Source organism: Hippopotamus amphibius, chromosome 7, assembly GCF_030028045.1.
Source record: "Hippopotamus amphibius kiboko isolate mHipAmp2 chromosome 7, mHipAmp2.hap2, whole genome shotgun sequence".
Classification (NCBI taxonomy): Eukaryota; Metazoa; Chordata; class Mammalia; order Artiodactyla; family Hippopotamidae; genus Hippopotamus; species Hippopotamus amphibius.
In genome coordinates this window covers 129,985,086-130,004,020 of record NC_080192.1, presented here as the reverse complement: position 1 = coordinate 130,004,020, position 18,935 = coordinate 129,985,086, and the positions used below count along the sequence as shown (strand labels likewise).

Below are 18,935 nucleotides of genomic sequence, written 5' to 3'. Positions count from 1 at the left end.
TTTCATAGTTGTTAGCATTTGCCTTATGTATTGAGGTGCTCCTATATTGGGTGCATATACATTTATAATTGTTATCTCTTCTTCTTGGATTGATCCCTTGATCTTTATGTAGTGTCCTTTCTTGTCTCTTGTAACATTTTTTATTTTAAAGTCTATTTTATCTGATATGAGTATTGCTACTCCAGCTTTCTTTTGATTTCCATTTGCATGGAATATCTTTTTCCATCCCCTCACTTTCCGTCTGTATGTGTCCCTAGGTCTGAAGTGGGTCTCTTGTAGACAGCATATATATGGGTCTTGTTTTTGTATCCATTCAGCCAGTCTGTGTCTTCTGGTTGGTGCATTTAGTCCATTTACATTCAAGGTAGTTATTGATATGTATGTTCCTATGACCATTATCTTAATTGTTTAGTTTTTGTTTTTGTAGGTCCTTTTCTTCTCTTATGTTTCCTGCTTAGAGAAGTTCCTTTAGCATTTGTTGTAAGGCTGGTTTGGTGGTGCTGAATTCTCTTAGCTGTTGCTTGTCTGTAAAGCTTTTGATTTCTCCATGGAATCTGAATGAGATCCTTGCTGGGTAGAGTATTCTTGGTTGTAGGTTCTTCCCGGTCATCACTTTGAATATATCCTGCCACTCCCTTCTGGCTTGCAGAGTTTCTGCTGAGAAATCAGCTGTTAACCTTATGGAAGTTCCCTTGTATGTTATTTGTTGTTTTTCCCTTGTTGCTTTTAATAACTTTTCTCTGTCTTTAATTTTTGTCAGTTTGACTACTGTATGTTTTGGTGTGTTTCTCCTTGGGTTTATCCTGCCTGGGACTCCCTGTGCTTCCTGCTCTTGGGTAGCTATTTCCTTTCCCATGTTAGGGAAGTTTTCAACTATAATCTCTTCCAGTATTTTCTCAGGTCCTTTCTCTCTCTCTTCTCCTTCTGGGACCCCTATAATGCGAATGTTGGTGCATTTAACATTGTCCCAGAGGTCTCTTAGGCTGTCTTCAGTTCTTTTCATTCTTTTTTCTTTATTCTTTTCTGCATCAGTGATTATCACCATTCTGTCTTCCAGGTCACTTATTCGTCCTTCTGCCTCAGTTAATCTGCTATTGGTTCCTTCTAGTGTATTTTTCATTTCCGTTATTGTGTTGCATATCTCTGTTTGTTTGTTCTTTAAGTCTCCTAGGTCTTTGGTAAACTTTTCTTGCAACTTTTCGATCTTTGCATCCAGTCCTTTTTCAAAGACCTGGATCATCTTCACCATCATTATTCTGAATTCTTTTTCCGGAAGAGTGCCTATCTCCTCTTCATTTAGTTGTTTTTCTGGTGTTTTATCTTGTCCCTTCATCTGGTACAAAGTCTTTTGCCTTTTCATTTTCTCTGTCTTTCTGTGGCTGTGATTTTCAGTTCCACAAGATGAAGTACTGCTGATACTGCTTGATACTGCTGTCTGCCCTCCTGTGGAGGAAGCTGTCTAGGAGGCTCGTGGGTGCTTCCTGATGGGAAGGACTGATGGTGGGTTGGGCTGGGTGGGTGGAGCTCAGTAAAACTTTAATCCGATTTGGTGGTGGAGCTCAGTGACACTTTAATCCACTTGTCTGCCAGTGGGTGGGGCTGTGTTCCCACCCTGGTGGTCCTTTGGCTGCGGTGACGCAGCCCTGGAGCTTACAGGCTCTTTGGTGGAACTAATGGTGGACTCTGGAAGGGCTCTCGCCAGTGAGCACTTCTCAGAACCCCTGCTTCCAGTGCAGTGCTCCTGTCTCCTTGGTGAGCCACAGCTGCCTCCCACCTCTGTAGGCAACCCTCCAACACCAGCAGGTAGGTCTGGTTCAGTCTCCTATGGAGTCACTACTCCTTCTCCCTGGGTCCTGGTGAGCACACTTCTTTGTGTGCCCTCCAAGAGTGGAGTCTCCGTTCCCCCCGGTCCTGCAGAGGTCCTGCAGTTAAATCCTGCTGGCTTTCAAAGTCTGATTCTCTGGGGATTCCTCCTCCCATTGCTGGACCGCCAGTTTAGGAAGCCTGATGTGGGGCTCAGAACCCTCAGGACTTCTGCGGTATAACTGTTCTCCAGCTTGTGAGTCACCCACCCAGCATTTATGGGATTTGATTTTAACGTGATTGCGCCCCTCCTACCGTCTCATTGTGGCTTCTCCTTTGTCTCTGGATGTGGGGTGGTTTTTTTTGGTGAGTTCCAGTGTGTTTCTGTTGATGGTTGTTCAGCAGTTAGTTGTAATTCCGGTGCTCTTGCAAGAGGGAGTGAGCGCACGTCCTCCTACTCCGCTATCTTGATTCCTCCTCAACCTGCGAGCTTTGATATAATAAAATCAGCCCCCACTGGGCCACTTTAATTGTTTCCAGATTTTGAAAATATTTGAAAAGAGGATGCAAATGGCAAAATCCACCTCTGGCTACTGCCACGTCTGGAGCTCGCTGTGCTGAATGTCCATGTGGGCTCTGTCCTCGGAGAGTCACCCGAGTGTGCATCACACGTCCCCTGGTAGGCTCCTCAACCCCAGGTGGTGGGGCCTGGAGGACCTGCAGCCCCACCGGCTCCCCGGGCCAGCATGCAGGCATGCCCGCAGGTCCAGAGCTCTGTGAACAGGGCCTCTCCTGCCCCACTGGAGGCCTGAGCACACCCGGCCTGTCCTCAGGGTCACGCGCGCAATCAAGGCCAGGCGGTCAAGGCCAGGCGAGGCCGCTTGTCACCCCCTGCCCTGCCGTGCGGGGGCAGGTACGAGGTAGCGCTTCCCGGCTCTAGGGCCACTCTGTTTGTTTGATTTTTTGGAGGTTCTGGGACTGGGTCTAGACTGCCAGCTTCTTCAGCTCCAAGTCTAGAATATACAGGGCACAAAAGAAAACCCATTGAACTTAGCACCGTGTTGTTTTCCTTGAAGCTGACAATTTCTACCTGATCTGCCACTTTCTTTCCACGTTTAGAGTCTTCTTATGTTTGTTATATATGTTGTCCAGAACTTTTGGTTTTACTCAGTGAGAAGAATAGGGAAAAATATATCTATTCCACCTTCCCAGAAGTGGAAGTCCTCAAGTACTTTAAATTCTTAATTGTTTAGTTTTCATTATAATTAAAATTATCTTTTAGTCTGTTTCCCATATGCTTGCTTGGGTAGAGTTTTATCAGTGTGCCTTGCTTTTAGGACTTTACGACTTTTTTTAAATGAAAGTATGGCTTATCATCTAGAAATAGAAGTTTTAGAATCAATCTTTTAGTCTTAATTATTTTGGAGGAAGCAATAATTTTATATATCACATTTTATTAAAAATACATACATAAAATCTCTAGTTTTTGTTTGCTTCCAGAGAATGTCCCAGGGTAGCTTATGTGTTAATTATGTGTATCTTAATGAATTAAGAATACTACTTTATAGCACAGGGAACTCTTCCTAATGCACTGTGGTAGCCTAAACGGGAGGGAAGTCCAAAAGGGAGGGGATATCTGCGTGTGTGTGGCTGATTCATTCTGTTGTGCAGTGAAGGCTAACACAACATTGTAAAGCAACCATGCTCCAATAAAAATTAATTTTAAAAAAAGAATACTGCTTTAAATATATTAAATTTATTTACTGCCACCACCACCCCCACTCCCATTTTCTAAAGTAGATTGCATTAATTTCGTGTGATTGATCCAGATAGCCACAAATGACTAGTTATATTGTTTTCCTGATTTCAGGTTCTCTTTACAGCTGCATCAGAGATTGAATTAATATGCTAAGAAGTCACTAAGTACTGCTCTGAGAGGTTTAGAAATAAACAGAGTAAGTTTAATATCATCTTAAATACTACCTGGATTTTTATAGTGCATTCCTGATTTGGGCCTATTATGTGCGAGGCATCAAGCTGGACACGTCAGATGGGAAGAATACCTTCTCTTTGATTTTGCTCTTTGTAGTGCTTTTCAGTTTTCTTTTGGATCAGGAGCCCTTTGGCGGGTTTTCTTAAAGCTGTAGTCACTTTTCACAAACATTAACAGATGTTCAGAGAGTTTGAGGACCTTCTGAAATCCCCCAGAGTTCATAGGCCTTGGGTCAACCGTCTGCTCTGTAGTTTTTAAGAAATTTTTGCATGCTTTGTTGCTTTATTAAATATCCCAACGACCCTGAGAATTAGTGGCTTGTATTCATATTTAACAATGACTATTTAACGTGAGTCTAGAATTGAAAACTTTCCTAAATTGTGACAGTTTTTCAGGGGGGCATCAACATTTTCTAAGGTTCTTGATACTTAATGTCAAATGCTTCCTAATAAGGTAGTGTCACCTTTTCCTCACTGTGAGCAAATAAATACGACTTTTTCAGCACATTATCATATTGAGTTTTTCCCCACCCCAGTGTTTGCTAAACTGATATATATATATACACACACACAATGATATTTAATTTGTTTCTTTGTTTGTATTAGAGTCCTCTATCCACTTATCTATCAGTCTGACCAGTTGTTATATCATTATGTATAAAATTTTAATAATTAAGCATATTAATTTTGTCATTTTTTACAGATACTTTTACCCTTTTTATTTGCCTTTTAATTTTATATGATTTCTTTTTTATGTATAGAAGTTTTGAAATAGGTATGTATTCATATTTCCTTTAATTACCGTTTCCTCTGATTTTTTCTTTTCTTTATTTAGTGTAGAAATATCCAAAGATTTGACACACTTAAGTGAATGCAGACACACACATGTACTTAAAACTTTTTTTTTATTTTAAAAGCATAATGGGAATCTAAAAAAAAAGAAAAGGAATGTCATTTAAGTTTCAGTTATTTGACTTTTTGTCATGTTTATTGGCTGTTGGTCTTTTGTTGTTTTAAATGTTTTTAATAGTTTTTAACTGAAGTATAGTTAATTTATGGGTGTACAGCAAAGTGATTTCAGGTTTTTTTATATATATATTTATTTATTCTTTTTCAGATTCTTTTCCATTATAGGTTTTCTTTTTTTTAATTGGGATATAGTTGCTTTACAATGTTGTGTTAGTTTCTGCTGTACAGCGAAATGAATCAGCTGTATGTATACATATATCCCCACTTTTTTGGATTTCCTTCCCAGTTAGGTCACCACAGAGCACTGGGTAGAGTTCCCTGGGCTATACAGCAGGTTCTCATTAGATGTCTATTTTATGCATATTAGTATATCTATGTCAATACCAATCTCCCATCACACCCTTCCCCTCGGCTTCCCTCCGTGGTGTCTGTATGTTTGTTCTCTACATCTGTGTCTCTATTTCTGCCTTGCAGACAAGTTCATCTGTACCATTTTTCGAGATTCCACATATGTGCATTAATATACGATATTTGTTTTTCTCTTTCTGACTGACTTCACTTTGTATGACAGTCTGTAGGTCCATTTACGTCTCTACAAATGACCCAGTTTTGTTCCCTTTTATGGCTAATACTCCATTGTATATGTGTACAATATCTTCTTTATGTTTTTTTAAATTAAAAAAAATTTATTTATTTATTTGTTTGTTGGTTGCACTGGGTCTTTGTTGCTACACATGGGCTTTCTCTAGTTGAGGCGAGCAGTGGCTACTCTTTGTTGCTGTGCGCGGCTTCTCATTGCAGTGGCTTCTCTTGTTGTGGAGCATGGGCTTTAGGTGCATGGTCTTCAGTAGTTGTGGCACACGGCTCAATAGTTGTGGCTCACGGGCTCTCGAGTGCAGGCTCAGTAGTTGTGGTGCATGGGCTTAGTTGCTCCACGGCATGTGGGATCTTCCTGCAACAGGGATCGAACCCATGTCCCCTGCATTGGCAGACAGATTCTTAACAACTGCTCCATGTAGGAAGTCCCTCAAAACCTTCTTTATCATTCATCTGTCAATGGACATTTAGGTTGCTTCCATGATCTGGCTTTTGAAAATAGTGCTGCAGTGAACATTGGGGTACGTCTGTCTCTTTGAATTATGGTTTTCACAGGGTATATGCCCAGTAGTGGGATTGCTGGGTCACGTGGTAATTCTGTTTTTAGTTTTTTAAGGAACCTCCATACTGTTCTCCATAGAGGCTGTGTCAGTTTAGATTCCCATCCATTATAGGTTATAACAAGACGTTGAATATAGTTCCCTGTGCTCAACAGTAGGTCCTTGGTTTTTTATCTATTTTATATATATCAATGTGTATCTGTTAATCCCAAACTCCTAATTTATCCCCTCCCCCCCACTGCTATACCCTCTGGTAACCATAAGTTTGTTTTCTATGTCTGTGAGTCTGTTTCTGTTTTGTAATTAAGTTCATTTATATCATTTTTTTAATTCCACATATAAGTGATATCATGGTGTTTGTCTTTCTCTGCCTGACTTACTTTGCTTAGTATGATAATCCCTATATCTTAATGAATTAAAACCCATGTTGCTGCATACGGCATTATTTTGCTCTGTTTTATGGCTGAGTATTTCACTGTATATATGTACCACATCTTCCTTATCCATTCTTCCATCAGTGGACATTTAGGTTGTTTCCATGTCTTGGCTATTGTAAACAGGGCTGCAGTGAACCTTGGGGTGCATGTGTCTTTTTGCATTAGAGTTTTGTCCAGGAGTGGGATTGCAGGATCATATGGTAACATTATTTTTAGTTTTTTAAAGAATCCACATACTGTTCTCCATAGTTGCTATACCAGTTCACATTCCCTTTTCTCCACACCCTCTCCAACATTTGTTATTTGTAGGTTTTTTTAATGATGGCCATTCTGACTGATGTGAGATGATACCTCATTGTAGGTTTTTTTTTTTAGAACTTTTATTGAGATACAGCTGACATACAATGAACTGGATATGTTTAAAGTGTACAGTTTGGTTTTTTTTTATTAGTAATGTATATATGGCAATCCCAATCTCCCAATTCATTCCCTCCCCCCAACCCTCCCCGCTTTCCCCACTTGGTGTCCATATGTTTGTTCTCTACATGTGTCTCTGTTTCTGCCTTGCAAACTGGTTGATTTGTACCATTTTTCTATATTCTGCATATATGTGTTAATATACGATATTTGTTTTTCTGACTCACCTCACTCTGTATAACAGTCTCCAGGTCCATCCATGTCTCTACAAATGTCCCAATTTCGTTCCTTTTCATGGCTGAGTAATATTCCATTGTATATATGTACCACAACTTTTTTATCCATTCGTCTGTTGATGGACATTTAAGTTGCTTCCATCACCTGGCTATTATAAATAGTGCTGCAATGAACATTGGAGTGCATGTGTCTTTTTGAATTATGGTGTTCTCTGGGTATATGCCCAGTAGTGGGATTGCTGGGTCATATGGTAACTCTATTTTTAGTTTTTCAAGGAACCTCCATACTGTTTTGCATAGTGGCTATATCAATTTACATTCCAACCAACAGTGGAAGAGCGTTCCCTTACCTCATTGTGGTTTTAATTTGTATTTCTCCAATAATTAGCAACATTGAACATCTTTTCATATGCCTGTTGGCCATCTGCATAAATATTTTTTGTTTAATCTTTCAGAATTTTTATAATGATGTTATGTAGAAATCTAACTTTTTTCTCCTAAATTAGGTAATTTGTCCTGATAGCATTTATTGAATGTTTCTTTTCTTACTCTGTTTGAAGTCTGCCTTTTTCATATATAACTGTCCCATATATACATGTATTTGTTTATGTAATGTTCCTTTGATCTTATTCTGTATTGCTATGTATTTATCATACTCTTTTTTTAATTAAGTAATTTATTTATTGGCTGTGTTGGGTCTTCGTTGCAGCGTGGGCGTGGGCTTTCTCTAGTTGCGGGGAGCAGGGGCTACTCTTCCATGCAATGCATGGGCTTCTCTTGTTGCGGAGCATGGGCTCTAGGCGTGTGGGCTTCAAGAGTTGTGGCACATGGGCTCACTAGTTGTGGCTTGCAGGCTCTGGAGCGCAGGCTCAGTAGTTGTGGCATACAGGGTTATTTACTCTGAGGCATGTGGGATCTTCCTGGACCAGGGCTTGAACCCATGTCCCCTGCATTGGCAGGCGGATTCTTAACCATTGTGCCACCAGGGAAACCCTATCATACTCTTTTAATGTTATACTATTTATATAGCTTTTAAGTTCTCTCTTACTAAACTTTCAAAAATGTTATCTTGCTTTCTTTTGGTAGTAATTCTCACAGATTAACTTTAAGAATATATTCATCAGGTTAAAAAAATAAGGATATGAAGGATTTTTATTAAAATTGCATTGGGTTAAAGATTCACTTGGGGGAAAAATTGATATCTCTTTATTATCTATACTTATGCACCTTAGTGGAATCTTCTATGTCTCTGTATTCTTGGGGACTTTCCTTATGTTCAGGAGTCTTTTCCTGGCCTTCTCACTAGAAAGCTTAAGTTTCTTTCTCTCAGAGTCTTGGTGGTTCTCCTCCGCCCCCACCCTGTTGCATAGTTATATCCGATTGAGGCCCTCCTGGGTTGAAGGGGGGAGGGGTAAGGGGAAAAAAAGGAAAAGTGAGGATGCCCCTCCACCCCCCAATACTTTTCATACTGCCCTGACTCCTTTTTCTAGTTCTTTAGGAGGTTGGGGACAGTTTTCTCTTGGGCTTTTAGGTTTCCTGCCTCTGTTAGTACAGCTTTATGACTTGGACTGGCTTTAGTGTGGGTTGGCAGAGAAAAAAAGAGAAGGAACTGGGAACCCTGCCCCCCGCCAAACCTGCACACTTTCTAGCTTGCAGATGCCCCTTTTATTCCAGTGAGAAAGAGAGGATTTCTCTTGGAGTTTTTGCTGTTTCACCTGCTGCATAATTCTGGGACTCTACCCACCCTCATGTCAAAGTGTTAAAAGAAGAAAGGGTTTTTAAAATAGAGTAAATTCACCACCATATTGATTGTTCTTCAAGTTTTGACTTCCCTACCTAATGTGCCTGCCATTGTTTATTTTTCAGAGTTCTCAGGTAGTTGCGTTTAGGATTCTCTCCAGAGTTTTTACTAGTTGTAATCAGTGGAGAGATGTAATGGGCTTACTCCAACTTGGCCTTCTCTAAAAGTCATTTCATTTTGAAAATAATTTTTGTTTTTATTTTTTAAAAATTCTCTCATTTTTCTTGTTTACTGTATTTTATGAATAGAGTTTTCTTATTTTATGGATATATTGGCCTCTTGAATCTCTGTGAAGATACCAAGTTAAGAACATCTTTCTTTTTTTTGCCTCATTCTCTTTTCTGTGGGTCTTTGTGCCCCTGCTTTTTCACCTTAGTGCCTCTCTTAATTTTTATTAAGTAGCTGGTGATTCTTGGCTGTTCTTCTTTATAGTATTTTTAAATGAAGGTCTAAATCAGTGGTTGTCCAACTTGAATACATGTAACAATCTCTTGGGGACCCAGATTAAATGCAGGTTCCTAGCCTCATTCACAAAAAAATCCAATTGGAATGGGGCATCTAAACAGTTTAGATGATTATGATGCTGGTACCATCTTGGTAACTGGTGTAATTCAGTAAAGGTCAGTGTTCTGCTTTAGAAAGCATTGTCTTCTCCACTGAATATCATCGCTGATGGCAGGACTCTGCAGGTTGGCTTCCTACTTGCTGTGGTAAATGGGATGTGGAGTCCCTCCTCCTGTTTTTGTTTTTGTTTTTGCAGTTGCAAAGACAAAGCTAACAAGCTGGTACCTTTCCTTCCCTCACCTTCTGCTATAGGGAAGGAATTTATCTGCAGGGAGAGTTCTGATTAGTTCTGAGTTGTCTTCCCTTAATCACAGTCTATTGAGATTGTCCCTAACCTGCTATTATCTGCAATTCAAAGTTCACACTATAACCCCTCTGACAAAGACTTTAGACCCACAGCAAATGCTGTGGCCAGCATTTACTATTTATCATCAGAGTTGTACTGGTCATTTTTAGTGATTTTTCACTCCGTTGTTCTGTGGCCTGCATATACTCCCAGGCCCTCCTGTCATGAGGTGTTTAAAAAGGAGAAGAGGTAGATGAATGGGCTCAGTCTGCTATCTTGAACTGGAAGTCCATTGTTACTTTTAAATTGATAATGATTTCTAGTGTGCCAAGAAGTATTTCTTTTGAATTCTCACATAAAATAAACATCATAAAATCTGTAGCAGGATCACAGCTTTCTCGTATTCACTTAAGTGTGCAAAGAAAATATAGCTTTTTTATTTTTCTATAAGTCATCTCTTCCTTTTGATGAACCCTAGGCACCTGGGTAACTGGAGGAAAAGTACCAGTCTCACTCCAAGCTGGTAAACTAAGTCTTATCTAGTAATTTAAAGTGATCTCTTTGGATATTTCAGTCTCTGTTTGGATACAAGTCATTCAAGTATCACCTCTTCTCTCATGCCTCCCCACAATGGAATCCAGACTTATGGATGCTGGTGTGACCTTGTAGTCATGGAGGATACCAGAACCCTCAGTCCTTGAGTGATCTTCTCTGGTTTCTTATTGGTCTCTCCGTTAAAGTAACTGGTCAGGCTGTTCCCTGGAATTGTGACTACTGCAGCACTACCAGAACTGTCCTTGGGTATTCTTCAGATGTCTGAAGCTGAAGTTTACAACTGATATTACTTGAGATCTGTTCTCTTGGTTCCCAGGATGTATTGCCATCTTCCCAGGTGCCACAGATAACCTGAGGTCTGGCTGGGAATTCCCATTGACTCGCTAGCCAGGTGGGCTCTTTTCCAGACCTTTGCTATGGAGCTACTTTGCCCCAATCGTAGTGACCTCTTCTGGCAAACTCAGCACTCAGCATTTCAAGTTACCTTTCCTGTACTACTTTAGAGCACCCAAGAATCCCCCAGAGCATTTCATGGCACAGAGGAGAAAAGGGAGACCCCAGTGCCCATCTCACACCCTTCCTCAGTCTGATTGTGCTTCTGTGCATGTGCTTTGATGTGGTTCTCTCCAGCTTGTGCTAGGTGTGTATGAGGGGAGATAAAAAGTTGCTTGAGGGGAGCATGCAGAATGTTACTAGAAGGCAGTGACTTTGCACTTTCTCAGCAGGTGGCAGAGCAGAAGCCATTCTAACTCCCAGATGTCCTCACTCCTTCAAACATTCCTTTCCTTTTGCAGCCTCAACCTGGAGAGGGTAATAGGAGTACTGGTCTCATTACTTGCTTCTCCTGTCTCTTACTTCTTTATCCCACAGTCCTTTGGCCAGAATCAGGAATTTGAGGCTTTAATTTACAGTCTCTAGGTTTTACCCTCCTTCTACCCTAGGTAGTAAGCATTATGTTCTAACTGTCATGAGCAGAAGGGATATCTGCTCTACAAAGTGGAAGAAACTATACTCCGAGTCTTTCAGGCTTGGTCAGAATATATTAGTGTTAAAAAAATTTCCTTCTTTGGGAAAAATCAGACTTTTAAGACTTATCTTGCTGCAAAATCCTTTCTTTAATTCAGAAGGTGAATATTAAATATTTCTCTTTTTATATCTAAACTTCTCCAAGGAAATGGATGCTACTCATAGAATAGTAGGGAAATTAGTAGAAGGAAATGCAAATGGGAAAAGCATATTAATAACCTATTTTCATAATCATTAGGGTATATCTACCCTCATTACTCTTCTTTTTCAAAATTTCCTTGTTTTTTCTTATGCATTTACTCTTTAGATTTGTAGTATAAATTCTTATATGATTATATTTCTGAAACATACTTCAGCTTTTATTTGATTTGTATTAAGCCTATAACTTTTGGATGAGTTTGTATCTTAATAATAGTTTTCCCAAACAGGAAAATAGTCTGTGTCTCTATTTTTTCATATCTTTAAAAAACATTTATCAATAAGGTTTTGTAAAATTTCAAAACATGGCTTTAAGATATAGGGCTTATCACTAATCGATGAATTTAGTAAAGTAGCAGGATACAAAATTAATGCACAGAAATCTCTTGCATTTCTATACACTAACAACAAAAAAACAGGAAGAGAAATTAAGGAAACTCTGCCATTTACCATTGCAACAAAAAGAATAAAATACCTAGGAATAAACCTGCCTAAGGAGGCAAAAGATCTGCATGCAGAAAACTATAAAACACTGATGAAAGAAATCAAAGACAATAGCAACAGATGGAGAGACATACCATGTTCTTGGATTGGAAGAATCAACATTGTGAAAATGACTGTCCTGCCCAAAGCAATTTACAGATTCAATGCAATCTCTATCAAATTACCAACAGCATTCTTCACAGAAGAACTAGAACAAGAAATCTTATGGTTTGTATGGAAATGCAAAAGACCCTGAATAGCCAAAGCAGTCTTGAGAAGGAAAGACAGAGTTGGTAGAATTAGGTTTCCTGGCTTCAGACTATACTACAAGGCTGCAGTGATCAAGACAGTATGGTACTGGCACAAAAATAGAAAGGAAGATCAATGGAACAGAATAGAGAACCCAGAGGTAAACCCAAGCACATATGGGCACCTTATCTTTGACAAAGGAGGCAAAAATATACAACGGAAAAAAGACAACCTCTTCAATAAGTGGTGCTGGGAACGTTGGACAGCAACATGTAAAAGAATGAAATTAGAACACTTCCTAACACCAAACACAAAAAGAAACTCAAAATGGATAAAAGACCTACATGTAAGGCCAGACACTAGAAAACTCCTAGAGGAAAACATAGGCAGAACACTCTATGACATCCATCAAAGCAAGATCCTTTTGGACCCACCTCCTAGAATCATGGAAATAAAATCAAGAATAAGCAAATGGGACCTCATGAAACTTAAAAGCTTTTGCACAGCAAAAGAAACCATAAACAAGACAGGAAGACAACCCTCAGAATGGGAGAAAATACTTGCCAACGAAGCAACTGACAAAGGATTAACCTCCAAAATATACAAGCAGCTCATGCAGCTTAATACCAAAAAAGTAAATAACCCAATCCACAAATGGGCAGAAGACTTAAATAGACATTTCTCCAAAGAAGACATGCAGATGGCCAACAAACTCATGAAGAGATGCTCAATATCACTACTCGTTAGAGAAATGCAAGTTAAAGCCACAATGAGGTATCACCTCACACCGGTCAGAATGGCCATCATCAAAAAATCTAGAAACAATAAATGCTGGAGAGGGTGTGGAGAAAAGGGTACCCTCCTGCACTGTTGGTGGGAATGTAAGTTGGTACAGCCACTATGGAAAACAGTTTGGAGGTTCCTTAAAAAACTAAAACTAAAACTACCATATGATCCAGTAATCCCACTCCTGGGCGTATACCCAGAGAAAACCATAATCCAGAAAGAAACATGTACCATGATGTTCATTGCAGTACTGTTTACAATAGCCAGACATGGAAGCAACCTAAATGCCCATTGACAGATGAATGGATCAAGAAGATGTGGCACATATCTACAATGGAATATTACTCAGCCATAAAAAGGAATGAAATGGAGCTATATGTAATGAGGTGGATAGACCTAGAGACTGTCATACAGAGCAAAGTAAGCCAGAAAGAGAAAAACAAATACCGTATGCTAACTCATATATAAGGAATCTAAAAAAAAAAAAAAAAAAAAAAAGGTACTGATGAACCCAGTGACAGGGCAAGAATAAGGATGCAGATACAGAGAATGGACTGGAGGACACAGGGTTGGGGGCGGGAGGGGAAGCTGGGTCGAAGTGAGAGAGTAGCATAGACATATATATACTACCAACTTTACAATAGATAGCTAGTGGGAAGTTGCTGTATTAGAAAGGGAGATCAACTCGATGATGTGTGATGCTTTAGAGGGCCCGGACAGGGAGGGTGGGAGGGAGTCACGGGAGGGAGGGGATATGGAGATATATGTATAAATACAGCTGATTCACTTTGGTGTACCTCATAAGCTGGTACAAGAGTATAAAGCAATTATATTCCAATAAAGAGCTTTAAAAAAAAGATACAGAGCTCATATTCTTTTTTACATGATTTTTTCCTTTTTGATTGTGTGCGTGTGTGTGTGTAAGAGAGGAAAATCCAGTTTGCAACTCAGTTCCTTCTGCTTTTGTGGCTCTTTCCTTTGTGTTCCCATTGTACTTCGTTTACTTGTCTTCTGTAGAATTCCTCATATTCGTATTTATGCAGGTGGATCAGGTCAAGGGCAGGGGCTCAGTTATTGTGTATCTTTATGTGCCTTAGTGCCTAATGAATTCCTGCTCATAATAGGCATGGGGGAATAAGCAATTCCTGTACTCCTTCCCAGGTTTATTTTTCTCCATAGTACTTACCATACTCTAACATACTATATTATTTACTTATTTGTTTTATTTATCATCTGTCTCCTCCCACTAAATTGTAAGTTCCACCGCGGCAGGGGTTTTTAACTATTTTGCTTACTACTATATTTCTAACGCCTAGAAGAGTACCTGGCACAAAGGTGACCAGTGATTATTTGTGGAACAATTAGTTAATGAATTGTTCATATTTAGATAATTGCCTAAATTATACCATACAATCTATAAAATGTGATAGGTATAAATGGTGTTATGGAAAAAATTTTGGTAATGTAATCATAAAACTGTCAAGTGTAAAAGCCAGGAAGACCTTAATATCATCTGATTCTGTCCCATTTTGGGAAATGGCCAAGAGATGAAATGACTTGATTTAAGCTTGAAGTCAGTTAATTATAGAGCTAGAACAAGAATTTAGAATTCTTGAGTAAAATTTAATAATTAATAGTGGTATTTGGATAGGTGATAGGCAGGATGTGTGATTGTGGGTAAGAAAAAGAACAGGTTCTGGAATCAAGTAGATATGGGCAAGTGGCCTGATCTCCCCTACATCAGTTTCTTCCTCTGCAAACCAGGAATAATTCTACTTTTCTTATAGATTGTTCTGAAACATGTATGAGACAAAGCATATTAACTTAAGAATGCACACTGCCTGGCACTTAGTGAAGGCTCAGTAGAGGTGGCTCCTGTTCTTACTATTTGGAATATTTTTCTTGATATTCCAGTAAATACCATTTACGTTTTTTCCCTTCATAGCACATTAGCACAGTTTGCAATTGTGTATATAGTGTCTCTCTTCTCCATTAGATTGTAAGCTCCATAAAGGCATGAGTTGTGTCTGTTTTCTCTATTGTGATGTATCCAGTGTCTGAAACATGATAGGCACTGTATATGTATGAATTATTTAATTAACTTGAGAAAGTTGCCAAGGAGTTTGAAAAGAGGAACATTTGATGAAAACCTTTTGACTGACAAAGGTTGAGAAGAATTAGTTGGGCAGCTTTATGTTAAAACTGTATGTACCTTCTTAGGCTCAGAATCTTATACTTCTAAGGAACGTTGTGCTTTTAATTTGTTTTCCCAAGTAAACTGCTCTGCTGGAAAGCAAACTGACTGACTTCCTGGCAAGAATATTAGTTGAGTTTATAAGATACTGTTCATTGTAAATGACTAAATTAGCTTTTGGGGACCACTCTTGGATAAGATAAAAAGATCCATTGAGGTACTAGACCTGTGGGGCTGAAAGATCAAGCACCTCAATGGCAGTCTCGAGGCCCTTGCCCAGCCATCAGCCTCTCTGTCTCTTGTTACTTTACCTTAGTTTCATTTGATGAAAATCAAGAAAATTGTTTTTCTCTTCAAATTGCTATCCCCTCCTACTTTTTCTGTACTGTTTTGAAGCAGTAACCATGGTTACTAGTAGAAGCTCCTTGGAGCTTTAAAAGCATCAGTCGGTTTCACAGCTGGTGGTAGAGTGATCTAGATAAAAGCATAAGCAAAAAAAGCTTACTGTGTTTTTTTCCCCCCTGTTGGAACTGAGTTCTTTCATTAGGGAGCACTTTGCGTAAAGTGGAATATCCTTTATTCCCAGTAGAGTAGACAATATTTTCACTTAAATTAACAGTAGGTTAGCACCTGGCTCCTTTTTAGAGTCAGGAAAGGGAAGTAACGTTACCACTTACCTGTCCTCCATCTGAATCTGCCCTCTCTATCTTCTTCTTTCTCTTCTCTGTTTCTTTACACCTTCCCAGGGCCAAGAGTGAGTGATAGTAATATTGGCATTTGAGGCCTAGATGGATACAGTTATCAAGTTGCAGCTTTGGATTGATGGGGTTGGGGGAGAAAGGAATGAAGGAGTACTAAAATCTTGGCACGGTGGTACGAGAAGCGTATTTGCCAGGACCAAGAAGAATCAAGGGCCACCTCTTGTCAGAGGGTCAGAGTACGTGATTAGTAGAAGTAAGTTTTGAGGGATGACACTGTTGAGAAGAGAAAGGAAAGCTGTATTTATTAAGCATCTAGTATATATTGAATACCTGCATTGGCACTTTCTACTGTATCATGCTCTCTCTTATTCTAGGCTGTGAAAAGATTCTGAAAAATTTAAAATAGCTGGTTTATGCCATCTTATTTCTTGATGTGATCTAGACCAGGGGTTGGCAAACTGTAGCCTATGGGCCACATCTGTTTTTTGTAAATAAAGTTTTATTAGAACATAGCCACTATGCTCATTCATTTTTGTGTAGTCTGTGACTGCTTTTGCACTTTGAAGGCAGAATTGAGTAGTTGCTACAGAGACTGGATAGCCTGTAAAACCTGAAATATTTACTCTCTGGCTCTTTACAGAAAAGTTTGCCAACCCCTGCTTCAGGTGGACTGGATCAGTTCATCTTGGACCAGATATGGGAATGATTATATTGGGAGGAAAGCATACTCTTAGGTTGTACTCCTTGTGGACATTAGAATAGTGACATTATGAAAACATAAAAGCAGATAGAAGTGGTGGGCTTTCTGGGCCTTTTTCAGTCATAAGTCCAAACCTAAATTGTGAAAGGAAACTTTAAATGTAAATTTTGTATTTTTTTCACATTTCTTTGCCATTTTCTATTCCTACATGCATACCTGTGTCTGTAGTCTCAAATGGACTTAACTCTAATTCTGTTACTCATTCATAGATTTTCATAAATGTAAACTTATGTATTTTAATTGGAAACGACCCTGGAGGCATCTGCTCCAATATTCTTATTTTACAGATAGCAAAAACTGAGATCCTAAGAAGTTGTCCTATACCTGATGTCACAAAAGCAGGTTAGTGGCAAATCTCGGGAGTAAACCCCTGGTTTTTTGGCTGATTTCCTGCTGTCATGCATAGGGGCATTTACATACGAAGTCTGCCCTGTAAGGTCTTGCCCGTTACATCTGCAGCTCTAAGGAGAACTTCTTAGAAATCTAAAGAAACAACTGAAGAGGAGAAAAGCATTAAATCTAGATTCTAATTGAACTCTACTATTGATTATCTTTGTGAGTTTTAGTAAGTATATCATTCTTTGATAAACAAAAATAATAATCTAGAAGATAAATTAGGCTTGTAAGGATGACTGTAGACTAAATTCCAGATATTTGCTTCATTTCCTGGTAAATGTGCAGTTATTCAAGTAAACACAGTGGTATATTCACAATCCTTGAGTAATTTGTAAGTGAAACATTGGAGAATCCAGAATCCATGTTCCTATATATACCTATTTATATACCATGGGGTATATAAATGTGTTTAAATGCTTTTCTTTGGTGAATTGTACAAACTGCAGTTTATAATAAAAAGATTTAATTTATGACTTCATGAGCTAATGAAAAAGACTTCCTTAAGAAAATTAAATATTGCTTAACTAAAAATACAAAAAAAGGAATACACCAGAAATTGTGGCCATTTTGCTTTTATATTCCTGATAGGGATATTGGTATCACAATTGGGGCAGAGTCATTATTTTCCTTAAATTCAGTACTGGAAAGGCCTCTCTATTGCATCAGAAAATAATCATAGAATTTCTTCTTGCTAGTTCCCCAGGGACCCATTTTAGACCAGAGAAATCCTAACAGCAGCCTGCACAAAACAGTTTACACATTGCAACCTCTACTGTTAAGAGCAGACATTAGTATCCTTTTGGCTTATTCTGTAGATGGTTTGTAAAACCTTAAAACCAGTATTAGTTGTATGTTTTTAATTAATCTCTACAGAGTTGTATAACTGTTTCTTCTTTCCCTCTGTGATAAGTCAGGCCCCTGTACTTTCTTTCCTTTCACATTGGAAAACTTAAAATTTTTTTTTCTTAGCAATATAAAATAGGGAGCAAATTTACGTTGTAGCTTAATAGACAACTAATCTTAATTATAAATTAGAATGCTGAGTCTGTGTTCAGCTCTTAAAATACATGATTGCTATTTAATCTTTCAGAAATTTAAGCCATTTTAGCAATTAAATATTTTGTATTTAGTTTATATTTTTATCGAAGACCTGTCTCCAAGTGAATTGTCCAAATAAAGAAGATCAAAAGGAACATGTTTGTTTAAATTTGGAATTCTGAGTAAATATTTTTATTACAGTTGGTTCATTAGAATTGAGATTGACATATAATAATAATGGTTTTGGGTATCACTTATCTGGAGCTCTGATTTACCAGCATAGTTTAATTATATAAGCTAGTAGTTTTCAGTTCTTCCAAACCATCTTTTTCTTTGATAGTCATAAAAGTAATTGATTCCTCTTTACTGTTGTTTGAAATTTAAAATAAATTTAATTTGTTTTAAAAAATCAAAAGATTTAGGTACAAAGTACTGCTTTGTTTTCAAACTTATTAACATGTCCCCAATTTATTGAATTCTTTTTAAACTTATGGAAGTAAGTTTATGAGCTATTAGTGTGATACTAGTTATGTAGTTTCTTACAGGCAGTGTATATGGAGGGTCCCTAAAGCCCCAAAAGAAAATTTCTAAGTCTTCATAAAAAAACTATACCTTTTGCAGTGTCCGTATCGAGGTTGAGTTTAGGAGCAAGGTCATGAGACTTCAGACTACAGAAATCTCAGGCCCGTGGACATTTCATTCATTCATATAACAGATGTTTATTGTGTGCCTACTGTGGGAGTATAGATTTTACCAGCTGATAAAGAATACTTGTGGTAAAATACGAGATTGTGTTCATTTAATAATATCACCAGTTTAATGTTAGAAGATATTTTTCTAATTACTAACCCAAAGGAAAAAAAACCATAGCAGTTTTTGTAGGATAG

At 38.4% G+C, this 18,935-nt stretch overlaps 1 protein-coding gene across 7 annotated transcripts in view; it reads left to right on the top strand.

Annotated features, from left to right (window-relative positions):
• Positions 1–18,935, top strand: part of NCOA1 (nuclear receptor coactivator 1) — a 262,341-nt gene that overhangs the window by 93,327 nt on the left and 150,079 nt on the right. The window contains exon 3 of one of the 7 annotated variants that reach the window (XM_057740988.1): positions 16,902–16,956. The exons of the other annotated variants lie outside the window; for them this stretch is intronic. The gene's annotated coding sequence lies outside the window, so the exon portion shown is untranslated. The remainder of the gene's footprint in view (positions 1–16,901; positions 16,957–18,935) is intronic. 7 annotated transcript variants of the gene reach the window in all.